This window comes from Pristiophorus japonicus, unplaced genomic scaffold (genome assembly GCF_044704955.1).
Source record: "Pristiophorus japonicus isolate sPriJap1 unplaced genomic scaffold, sPriJap1.hap1 HAP1_SCAFFOLD_334, whole genome shotgun sequence".
Lineage (NCBI taxonomy): Eukaryota > Metazoa > Chordata > Chondrichthyes > Pristiophoridae > Pristiophorus > Pristiophorus japonicus.
Window position 1 is genome coordinate 491,125 of NW_027253150.1, and position 12,149 is coordinate 503,273.

Below are 12,149 nucleotides of genomic sequence, written 5' to 3' on the forward strand. Positions count from 1 at the left end.
TCGACTTCTCATGGTGTCCAGTTCTATTCACAGCTCGAATATTGCTTTGACAAAACCCGTGCGCATCAATTCCTCGTGGGAAAGTGGTGAATATCCCCGCCTGTCACACGGGAGACCACGGTTCAATTCCCTAACGGGGAGGCTGCATTTTACAAAAGGCAGAATTTTGCTTCTGTTTCTTGGTATAGATTCATATTAAAAAGTTCCAGGGCAATATAGAGCAGCAGAAATAGAGCAGCAAAAATACAGCCTCTTCCAGATTTTTAACAAACTTTTTCACTATTCTGTGGCCGTCTGCTGCACAGAGATGGAAGGTTGAGTTTTAAATGAGTAAAATTTAAAAAGGCAGCGAGCCAGTAGTCGTGGCCCATTGGTTAAGGCCATAGACTAAAAATCCATTCGGGTTTCCCCGCATAGATTTGAATCCTGCCGACTCCGTTTCTCAGCATATTTCATTCTGTTTGACAATTTAACCAGGTCCCTGCAAAACTGATTCTGAGATAGACGGAACAACCTCCCACACCTTTCAATGCTGCCGCTATTTTCATTCTTTCATTAATCTGCAATATTCACGATACATACGAATCGAAAATCGCAAAGATCAGACAAAGTTGCGACAGTGATTCAGCCTGTCTATACCTCGAGATGTCTCAGGCATCTGTGCATGTCCGTTGGAGCGTGTAAATTTTTGTGTGTGCGTCTCTGTGTCTGTCTATCTGTAAAAATGTCTATGTGTATGTGCAACTGTCTGTGGAAATCATCACCATGAATTTGGTATGTCCCGAAACTTAAAAAAAAGACTTGGGAAAGTAATATGGCTGTGAACTTTTGTCTTAGCTTTGGTTCAGTGGCAGCATCCTTGACTGAATCAGGAGTTTGTGTGTACAAGTCGCACTCCTGAGACTTGAGCATACAACCTTTGCTAACACTCAACTGCAGCATTTGGGGAATTTTGCAGTGTTGAAACTGTTGACTTTCGGATGAAATGTTAAATGGAAGCACCGGCTGCGCACTCGGGTGGTTGTGAGAGGTCCCAGAGCATTACTCGAAAAAGAATAGGAGAGTTTCCCCCGTGTCAATTTTCCCAAAAATGTTCGGAAATATTCCCTGAATCCCGATGTGTTTGTGTGTGTCTGTGGAGGTGGAGTTGAAGCCCAGATTCTCACATAGACAGAATCCAATCGCTGACAGCACCAGGATGGCCGAGTGGTTAAGGCGTTGGGCTTAAGATCCAATGGGTTTATACCTGCGTGGGTTCGAACCCCACTCCTGGTAATTACTTAATTAAACAGTGATTTCTCCCATTCTGCTCAGTGATAACTGATTTTCATCTGTTGCATTTGCATTTTTCTGTAGCTCGGTGACAATCTGAGCAGATAATTAAATGAAATTGCGAAATGTATCTGTATCGCTCAGTCTCTGCCTCTCGCTCTGTCTTCAGAGAGCTGTATATGTATTTGTGTGTTTGAGTCTTTGTCTCTCTCAGTCTGATTCACTCTGTCTGTCCCTGTTTCTCTGTTTGTCTCTGTCTCTCAATCTGTCTCCTTCACACGGTATCCAGTTCTGTTCCAATGGGATTCTGTCATACTCTCTGTCTGACTGTCTCGTTCTTTCCCATCATCTATGTCTTTGCCTGTCTCTGCTCGTCCCTGTCTCTAACCTGATGAGTATTTCCATCATTTTCTGTTTTTGTCTCGATGTCTCTCTCTCTCTATTTATCTTTCTCTCTATCTGTCTCCCTCTTTGTCTCTCTCCTTGTCCCTGTCTTTCTCTCACTCTTTCCCTCCCTCTCTTTATAAATCACACAAACACATCTCTGTATATGTATGTGTTTGAGCCTTTGCCTCACTCAGTCTGACCCTAACTCTCAGTCTCAAACTTTCTGTCTCTCTCTGTCTCTACCTCGATGTCTGTTTCTCCCTGTTTTGCTGTTGTCTCTGTCTCTCAATGTGCCTGTCTCTTTCTCACGGTGTCCAATTGTGTTCCAAAGGGATTCTCTCATTCTCTCTGTCTGACAGTCTCACTCTTTCCAATCATCTCTGTCTATCTATGTCTCTGCCTGCCTGTCTCTCTTTGCCTGTCGCTGATAGTTCCTGTCTCTAACCTGCTGAGAATTTCCAACATTTTCTTTTTATTTCTTTGTCTCTCTGTCTATCTGTCGCTCTCTCTCCATCTGTCTCTCTCCTTGTCACTTTCTTAATGATTGTCTTTCTCTCACTCTTTCCCTCTTTCTCTTTATAGATCACACACACAGGTCTCTTCAGATGTATGTGTTTGAGCGTCTTTTTCTCACTCAGTCTGCCTCTCGTTTTCAGTCTCACACTTGCTGTCTCTCGTTGTCTCGATCTCGCTGTCTGTCTCTCCCTGTTTGTCGGTTTGTCTCTGTCTCGCAATGTGTCTGTCGACTTCTCATGGTGTCCATTTCTATTCACAGCTCGAATATTGCTTTGACAAAACCCATGCGCATCAATTCCTCGTGGGAAAGTGGTGAATGTCCCCACCTGTCACTCGGGAGACCACGGTTCCATTCCCTAACGGGGAAGCTGCATTTTACAAAAGGCAGAATTTTGCTTCTGTTTCTTGGTATAGATTCATATTAAAAAGTTTCAGAGCAATACAGAGCAGCGAAAATACAGCCTCTTCCAGATTTTTAGCAAACGGTGACTTTTTCACTATTCTGTGGCCGTCTGCTGCACAGAGATGGAAGGTGGAGTTTTAACTGAGTTACATTTAAAAAGGCAGCGAGCCAGTTGTCGTGGCCCATTGGTTAAGGCCATAGACTAAAAATCCATTCGGGTTTCCCCTCATAGATTTGAATCCTGCCGACTCCGTTTCTCAGCATATTTCATTCTGTTTGACAATTTAACCAGGTCCCTGCAAAACTGATTCTGAGATAGACGGAACAACGTCCCACACCTTTCAATGCCGCCGCTATTTTCTTTCTTTCATTAATCTGCAATATTCACGATACATACGGATCGAAACTCGCAAAGATCAGCCAAAGTTGCGACAGTGATTCAGCCTGTCTATACCTCGAGATGTCTCAGGCATCTGTGCATGTCCGTTGGAGCGTGTAAATTTTTGTGTGTGCGTCTCTGTGTCTGTCTATCTGTAAAAATGTCTATGTGTATGTGCAACTGTCTGTGGAAATCATCACCATGAATTTGGTGTGTCCCGGAACTTAAAAAAAAGACTTGGGAAAGTAATATGGCTGTGAACTTTTGTCTCAGCTTTGGTTCAGTGGCAGTATTCTTGACTGAATCAGGAGTTTGTGTGTTCAAGTCGCACTCCTGAGACTTGAGCAGAAATCTTGGCTAACACTCAACTGCAGCATTTGGGGAATTTTGCATTGTTGAAACTGTTGACTTTCGGATGAAATGTTAAATTGAAGCTCCGTCTGCGCACGGGTGGTTGTGAGAGGTCCCAGAGCATTACTCGAAAAAGAATAGGAGAGTTTCCCCCGTGTCAATTTTCCCAAAAATGTTCGGAAATACTCCCTGAAACCCGATGTGTTTGTGTGTGTCTGTGGAGGTGGAGTTGAAGCCCAGATTCACACATAGACAAAATCCAATCGCTGACAGCACCAGGATGGCCGAGTGGATAAGGCGTTGGGCTTAAGATCCAATGGGTTTATACCTGCCTGGGGTCGAACCCCACTCCTGGTAATTACTTAATTAAACAGTGATTTCTCCCATTCTGCTCAGTGATAACTGATTTTCATCTGTTGCATTTGCATTTTACTGTAGCTCGGTGACAATCTGAGCAGATAATTAAATGAAATTGCGAAATGTATCTGTATCGCTCAGTCTCTGCCTCTCGCTCTGTCTTTGGAGAGCTGAATATGTATTTGTGTCTTTGAGTCTTTGTCTCGCTCAGTCTGCCTCTCTCTGATTCACTCTGTCTGTCCCTGTTTCTCTGTTTGTCTCTGTCTCTCAATCTGTCTCCTTCACACGGTGTCCAGTTCTGTTCCAATGGGATTCTGTCATACTCTCTGTCTGACTGGCTCGTTCCTTCCCATCATCTTTGCCTTTGCCTGTCTCTGCTCGTCCCTGTCTCTAAACTGATGAGTATTTCCATCATTTTCTGTTTTTGTCTCGATGTCTCTCTCTCTCTATTTATCTTTCTCTCTATCTGTCTCCCTCTTTGTCTCTCTCCTTATCCCTGTCTTTGTCTCACTCTTTCCCTCCGTCTCTTTATAAATCACACAAACACATCTCTGTATATGTATGTGTTTGAGTCTTTGCCTCACTCAGTCTGACCCTAACTCTCAGTCTCAAACTTTCTGTATCTCTCTGTCTCTACCTCGCTGTCTGTTTCTCCCTGTTTTGCTGTTTTTCTCTGTCTCTCAATGTGCCTGTCTCTTTCTCACGGTGTCCAGTTGTATTCCAATGGGATTCTCTCAGTCTCTCTGTCTGACTGTCTCACTCTTTCCCATCATCTCTGTCTATCTATGTCTCTGCCTGCCTGTCTCTCTTTGCCTGTCGCTGGTAGTTCCTGTCTCTAACCTGCTGAGAATTTCCAACATTTTCTTTTTATTTCTTTGTCTCTCTGTCTATCTGTCGCTCTCTCTCCATCTGTCTCGCTCCTTGTCACTGTCTTTATGATTGTCTTTCTCTCACTCTTTCTCTCTTTCTCTTTATAGATCACACACACAGATCTCTTTAGATGTATGTGTTTGAGAGTCTTTTTCTAACTCAGTCTGCCTCTCGTTTTCAGTCTCACACTTGCTGTCTCTCGTTGTCTCGATCTCGCTGTCTGTCTCTCCCTGTTTATCGGTTTGTCTCTGTCTCGCAATGTGTCTGTCGACTTCTCATGGTGTCCAGTTCTATTCACAGCTCGAATAATGCTTTTGACAAAATCCATGCGCATCAATTCCTCGTGGGAAAGTGGTGAATATCCCCACCTGTCACACGGGAGACCACGGTTGAATTCCCTAACGGGGAGGCTGCACTTTACAAAAGGCAGAATTTTGCTTCTGTTTCTTGGTATAGATTCATATTAAAAAGTTCCAGAGCAATATGGAGCAGCAAAAATACAGCCTCTTCCAGGTTTTTAGCAAACGGTGACTTTTTCACTATTCTGTGGCCGTCTGCTGCACAGAGATGGATGGTTGAGTTATAACTGAGGAACATTTAAAAAGGCAGCGAGCCAGTAGTCGTGGCCCATTGGTTAAGGCCATCGACAAAAAATCCATTCGGGTTTCCCCGCATAGATTTGAATCCTGCCGACTCCGTTTCTCAGCATGTTTCATTTTGTTTGACAATTTAACCAGGTCCCTGCAAAACTGATTCTGAGATAGACGGAACAACGTCCCACACCTTTCAATGCCGCCGCTATTTTCTTTCTTTCATTAACCTGCAATATTCACGATACATACGGATAGAAAATCGCAAAAATCAGCCAAAGTTGCGACAGTGATTCAGCCTGTCTATCCCTCGAGATGTCAAAGGCATCTGTGCATGTCCGTTGGTGCGTGTAAATTTTTGTGTGTGTGTCTCTGTGTCTGTCTATCTGTAAACATGTCTATGTGTATGTGCAACTCTCTGTGGAAATCATCACCATGAATTTGGTATGTCCTGGAACTTAAAAAAAAGACTTGGGAAAGTAATATGGCTGTGAACTTTTGTCTCAGCTTTGGTTCAGTGGCAGCATTCTTGACTGAATCAGGAGTTTGTGTGTTCAAGTCGCACTCCTGAGACGTGAGCATATAATCTTGGCTAACACTCAACTGCAGCATTTGGGGAATTTTGCATTGTTGAAACTGTTAACTTTCGGATGAAATGTTAAATTGAAGCTCCGTCTGCGCACTCGGGTGGTTGTTGGAGGTCCCAGAGCATTACTTGAAAAAGAATAGGAGAGTTGCCCCCGTGTCAATATTCCGAAAAATGTTCGGAAATGCTCCCTGAAACCCGATGTGTTTGTGTGTGTCTGTGGAGGTGGAGTTGAAGCCCAGATTCTCACATAGACAGAATCCAATCGCTGACGGCACCAGGATGGCCGAGTGGTTGAGGCGTTGGGCTTAAGATCCAATGGGTTTATACCTGCGTGGGTTCGAAACCCACTCCTGGTCATTACTTAATTAAACAGTGATTTCTCCCATTCTGCTCAGTGATAACTGATTTTCATTTGTTGCATTTGCATTTTTCTGTAGCTCGGTAACAATCTGAGCAGATAATGAAATGAATTTGTGAAATGTATCTGTATCGCTCAGTCTCTGCCTCTCGCTCAGTATTTAGAGAGCTGTATATGTATTTCTGTGTTTTAGTCTTTGTCTCTCTCAGTCTGCCTCTCTGATTCACTCTATCTGTCCCTGTTTCTCTGTTTGTCTCTGTCTCTCAATCGGTCTCCTTCACACGGTATCCAGTTCTGTTCCAATGGGATTCTGTCATACTCTCTGTCTGACTATCTTGTGCTTTCCCATCATCTCTGTCTTTGCCTGTCTCTGCTCGTCCCTGTCTCTAACATGATGAGTATTTCCATCATTTTCTGTTTTGGTCTCGATGTCTCTCTCTCTATTTTTATCTTTCTCTCTATCTGTCTCCCTCTTGTCTCTCTCCTTGTCCCTGTCTTTCTCTCACTCTTTCCCTCCCTCTCTTTATAAATCACACAAACACATCTCTGTATATGTATGTGTTTGAGTCTTTGCCTCACTCAGTCTGACCCTAACTCTCAGTCTCAAACTTTCTGTCTCTCTCTGTCTCTACCTCGCTGTCTGTTTCTCCCTGTTTTGCTGTTTGTCTCTGTCTCTCAATGTCCCTGTCTCTTTCTCACGGTGTCCAGTTGTGTTCCAATGGGATTCTCTCAATCTCTCTGCCTGACTGTCTTACCCTTTCCCATCATCTCTGTCTATCTATGTCTCTGCCTGCCTGTCTCTCTTTGCCTGTCGCTGGTAGTTCCTGTCTCTAACCTGCTGAGAATTTCCAACATTTTCTTTTTATTTCTTTGTCTCTCTGTCTATCTGTCTCCTCTCTCTCCATCTGTCTCTCTCCTTGTCACTTTCTTTATGATTGTCTTTCTCTCACTCTTTCCCTCTTTCTCTTTATAGATCACACACACAGATCTCTTTAGATGTATGTGTTTGAGAGTCTTTTTCTCACTCAGTCTGCCTCTCGTTTTCAGTCTCACACTTGCTGTCTCTCGTTGTCTCGATCTCGCTGTCTGTCTCTCCCTGTTTGTCGGTTTGTCTCTGTCTCGCAATGTGTCTGTCGACTTCTCATGGTGTCCAGTTCTATTCACAGCTCGAATATTGCTTTGACAAAACCCATGCGCACCAATTCCTCGTGGGAAAGTGGTGAATATTCCCGCCTGTCACATAGGAGACCACGGTTCAATTCCCTAACGGGAAGGCTGCATTTTACAAGAGGCAGAATTTTGCTTCTGTTTCTTGGTATAGATTCATATTAAAAAGTTCCAGAGCAATATAGAGCAGCAAAAATACAGTCTCTTCCAGATTTTTAGCAAACGGTGACTTTTTCACGATTCTGTGGCCGTCTGCTGCACAGAGATGGCTGGTTGAGTTTTAACTGAGTAACTTTTAAAAAGGCAGCGAGCCAGTAGTCGTGGCCCATTGGTTAAGGCCATAGATTAAAAATCCATTCGGGTTTCCCCGCATAGATTTGAATCCTACCGACTCCGTTTCTCAGCATATTTCATTTTGTTTGACAATTTAAACAGGTCCCTGCAAAACTGATTCTGAGATAGAAGATACATCGTCCCAAGACCTTTCAATGCCGCCGCTATTTTCTTTCTTTAATTAATCTGCAATATTCACGATACATACGGATAGAAAATCGCAAAAATAAGCCAAAGTTGCGACAGTGATTCAGTTTGTCGATCCCTCGAGATGTCTAAGGCATCTGTGCATGTCCGTTGGTGCGTGTAAATTTGTGTGTGTGTGTCTCTGTGTCTGTCTATCTGTAAAAATGTCTATGTGTATGTGCAACTGTCTGTGGAAATCATCACCATGAATTTGGTATGTCCTGGAACTTAAAAAAAAGACTTGGGGAAAGTAATATGGCTGTGAACTTTTGTCTCAGCTTTGGTTCAGTGGCAGCATTCTTGACTGAATCAGGAGTTTGTGTGTTCAAGTCGCACTCCTGAGACTTGAGCATATAATCTTGGCTAACACTCAACTGCAGCATTTGGGGAATTTTGCATTGTTGAAACTGTTGACTTTCTGATGGAATGTTAAATTGAAGCTCCGTCTGCGCACTCGGGTGGTTGTGAGAGGTCCCAGAGCATTACTCGAAAAAGAATAGGAGAGTTGCCCCCGTGTCAACATTCCGAAAAATGTTCGGAAATGCTCCCTGAAACCCGATGTGTTTGTGTGTGTCTGTGGAGGTGGAGTTGAAGCCCAGATTCTCACATAGAGAGAATCCAACTGCTGACGGCACCAGGATGGCCGAGTGGTTAAGGCGTTGTCTTTCGGATCCAATGGGTTTAGACCTGCCTGGGTTCGAACCCCACTCCTGATAATTACTTACTTAAACAGTGATTTCTCCCATTCTGCTCAGTGATAACTGATTTTCATCTGTTGCATTTGCATTTTTCTGCAGCTCGGTGACAATCTGAGCAGATCATGAATTGAAATTGTGAAATGTATCTGTATCGCTCAGTCTCTGTCTTTAGAGAACTGTATATGTATTTGTGTGTTTGAGTCTTTGTCTCTCTCAGTCTGCCTCTCTCTGATTCACTCTGTCTGTCCCTGTTTTTCTGTTTGTCTCTGTCTCTCAATCTGTCTCCTTCACACGGTATCCAGTTCTGTTCCAATGGGATTCTGTCATACTCTCTGTCTGACTGGCTCGTTCTTTCCCATCATCTCTGTCTTTGCCTGTCTCTGCTCGTCCCTGTCTCTAACCTGATGAGTATTTCCATCATTTTCTATTTTTGTCTCGATGTCTCTCTCTCTCTATTTATCTTTCTCTCAATCTGTCTCCCTCTTTGTCTCTCTCCTTGTCCCTGTCTTTGTCTCACTCTTTCCCTCCCTCTCTTTATAAATCACACAAACACATCTCTGTATATGTATGTGTTTGAGTCTTTGCCTCACTCAGGCTGACCCTCCTTCTCAGTCTCAAAATTTCTGTCTCTCTCTGTCTCTACCTCGCTCTCTGTATCTCTCAGTTTTCACTGTTTGTCTCTGTCTCTCAATGTGCCTGTCTCTTTCTCACGGTGTCCATTTGTTTTCCAATGGGATTCTCTCAACCTCTCTGTCTGACTGTCTCACTCTTTCCCATCATCTCTGTCTATCTATGTCTCTGCCTGCCTGTCTCTCTTTGCCTGTCGCTGGTAGTTCCTGTCTCTAACCTGCTGAGAATTTCCAACATTTTCTTTTTATTTCTTTGTCTCTCTGTCTATATGTCGCTCTCTCTCCATCTGTCTCTCTCCTTGTCACTGTCTTTATGATTGTCTTTCTCTCACTCTTTCCCTCTTTCTCTTTATAGATCACACACACAGATCTCTTTAGATGTATGTGTTTGAGAGTCTTTTTCTCACTCAGTCTGCCTCTCGTTTTCAGTCTCACACGTGCTGTCTCTCGTTGTCTCGATCTCGCTGTCTGTCTCTCCCGGTTTGTCGGTTTGTCTCTGTATCGCAATGTGTCTGTCGACTTCTCATGGTGTTCAGTTCTATTCACAGCTCGAATATTGCTTTGACAAAACCCATGCGCATCAATTCCTCGTGGGAAAGTGGTGAATGTCCCCACCTGCCACACGGGAGACCACGGTTCAATTCCCTAAAGGGGAGGCTGCATTTTACAAAAGGCAGAATTTTGCTTCTGGTTCTTGGTATAGATTCATATTAAAAAGTTCCAGGGCAATACAGAGCAGCAAAAATACAGCCTCTTCCAGATTTCGAGCAAACGGTGCCTGTTTCTCGACTCTGTGGCCGTCTGCTGCACAGAGATGGATGGTTGAGTTTTAACTGAGTAACATTTAAAGAGGCAGCGAGCCAGTCGTCGTGGCCCAGAGGTTAAGGCAATAGACTAAAAATCCATTCGGGTTTCCCCGCATAGATTTGAATCCTGCCGACTCCGTTTTTCAGCATATTATATTCTGTTTGACAATTTAACCAGGTCCCTGCAAAACTGATTCTGAGATAGACGGAACAACGTCCCACACCTTTCAATGCCGCCGCTATTTTCTTTCTTTCATTAATCTGCAGTATTCACGATACATACGGATAGAAAATCGCAAAAATCAGCCAAAGTTGCGAAAGTGATTCAGCCTGTCTATCCCTCGAGATGTCTAAGGCATCTGTGCATGTCCGTTGGTGCGTGTAAATTTGTGTGTGTGTGTGTGTCTGTGTCTGTCTATCTGTAAAAATGTCTATGTGTATGTGCAACTGTCTGTGGAAATCATCACCAAGAATTTATTATGTCCTGGATCTTAAAAAAAAGAATTGGGGAAAGTAATATGGCTGTGAACTTTTGTCTCAGCTTTGGTTCAGTGGCAGCATTCTTGACTGAATCAGGAGTTTGTGTGTTCAAGTCGCACTCCTGAGACTTGAGCATATAATCTTGGCTAACACTCAACTGCAGCACTTGGGGAATTTTGCATTGTTGAAACTGTTCACTTTCGGATGAAATGTTAAATTGAAGCTCCGTCTGCACTCGGGTGGTTGTGAGAGGTCCCAGAGCATTACTCGAAAAAGAATAGGAGAGTTGCCCCCGTGTCAATATTCAGAAAAATCTTCGGAAATGCTCCCTGAAGCCCGATGTGTTTGTGTGTGTCTGTGGTGGTGGAGATGAAGCCCAGATTCTCACATAGACAGAATCCAATCGCTGACAGCACCAGGATGGCCGAGTGGTTAAGGCGTTGGGCTTAAGATCCAATGGGTTTATACCTGCGTGGGTTCGAACCCCACTCCTGGTAGTTACTTAATTAAATAGAGATTTCTCCCATCCTGATCAGTGATAAATGATTTTCATCTGTGGCATTTGCATTTTTCTGTAGCTTGGTGACAATCTGAGCAGATAATGAAATGAAATTGTGAAACGTATCTGTATCGCTCAGTCTCTGCCTCTCGCTCTCTCTTTCGAGAGCTGAATATGTATTTGTGTCTTTGAGTCTTTGTCTCGCTCAGTCTGCCTCTCTCTGATTCACTCTGTCTGTCCCTGTTTCTCTGTTTGTCTCTGTCTCTCAATCTGTCTCCTTCACACGGTACCCAGTTCTGTTCCAATGGGATTCTGTCATACTCTCTGTCTGACACTCTCGTTCTTTCCCGTCATCTATGTCTGTCCATGTCTTTGCCTGTCTCTGCTCGTTCCTGTCTCTAACCTTATGAATATTTCCATCATTTTCTGTTTTTGTCTCGATGTCTCTCTCTCTATTTATCTTTCTCTCTATCTGTCTCCCTCTTTGTCTCTCTGCTTGTCCCTGTCTTTCTCTCACTCTTTCCCTCTTTCTCTTTATAAATCACACAAACACATCTCTGTATATGTATGTGTTTGAGTCTTTGCCTCACTCAGTCTGACTCTCCCTCTCAGCCTCAAACTTTCTGTCTCTCTCTGTCTCTACCTCGCTGTCTGTTTCTCCCTGTTTCGCTGTTTGTCTCTGTCTCTCAATGTGCCTGTCTCTTTCTCACGGTGTCCAGTTGTGTTCCAATGGGATTCTCTCAGTCTCTCTGTCTGACTGTCTCACTCTTTCCCATCATCTCTGTCTATCCATGTCTCTGCCTGCCTGTCTCTCTTTGCCTGTCGCTGGTAGTTCCTGTCTCTAACCTGCTTAGAATTTCCAACATTTTATTTTTATATCTTTGTCTCTCTGTCTATCTGTCGCTCTCTCTCCATCTGTCTCTCTCCTTGTCAATGTCTTTATCATTGTCTTTCTCTCACTCTTTCCCTCTTTCTCTTTATAGATCACACACACAGATCTCTTTAGATGTATGTGTTTGAGAGTCATTTTCTCATTCAGTCTGCCTCTCGTTATCAGTCTCACACTTGCTGTCTCAGGTTGTCTCGATCTCGCTGTCGATCTCTTCCAGTTTGTCGGTTTGTCTCTGTCTCTCAATCTATCTATCGACTTCTCATGATGTCCAGTTCTATTCACAGCTCGAATATTGCTTTGACAAAACACATGCGCATCAATTCCTCGTGGGAAAGTGGTGAATATTCCCACCTGTCACACGGGAGACCACGGTTCAATTTCCTAACG

General features: G+C 43.7%; 4 non-coding genes across 4 annotated transcripts; all 4 read left to right on the top strand.

Annotated features, from left to right (window-relative positions):
* Window positions 1-1,192: 1,192 nt before the first annotated feature.
* Window positions 1,193-1,275, top strand: trnal-uaa (transfer RNA leucine (anticodon UAA)). The gene has a single exon. It is a non-coding gene; the product is annotated as a tRNA-Leu (tRNA).
* Window positions 1,276-3,582: 2,307 nt separating this feature from the next.
* On the top strand, window positions 3,583-3,665 carry trnal-uaa (transfer RNA leucine (anticodon UAA)). Its single transcript has one exon. It is a non-coding gene; the product is annotated as a tRNA-Leu (tRNA).
* A 2,322-nt stretch (window positions 3,666-5,987) lies between these two features.
* On the top strand, window positions 5,988-6,070 carry trnal-uaa (transfer RNA leucine (anticodon UAA)). Its single transcript has one exon. It is a non-coding gene; the product is annotated as a tRNA-Leu (tRNA).
* A 4,715-nt stretch (window positions 6,071-10,785) lies between these two features.
* On the top strand, window positions 10,786-10,868 carry trnal-uaa (transfer RNA leucine (anticodon UAA)). The gene has a single exon. It is a non-coding gene; the product is annotated as a tRNA-Leu (tRNA).
* Window positions 10,869-12,149: the final 1,281 nt, after the last annotated feature.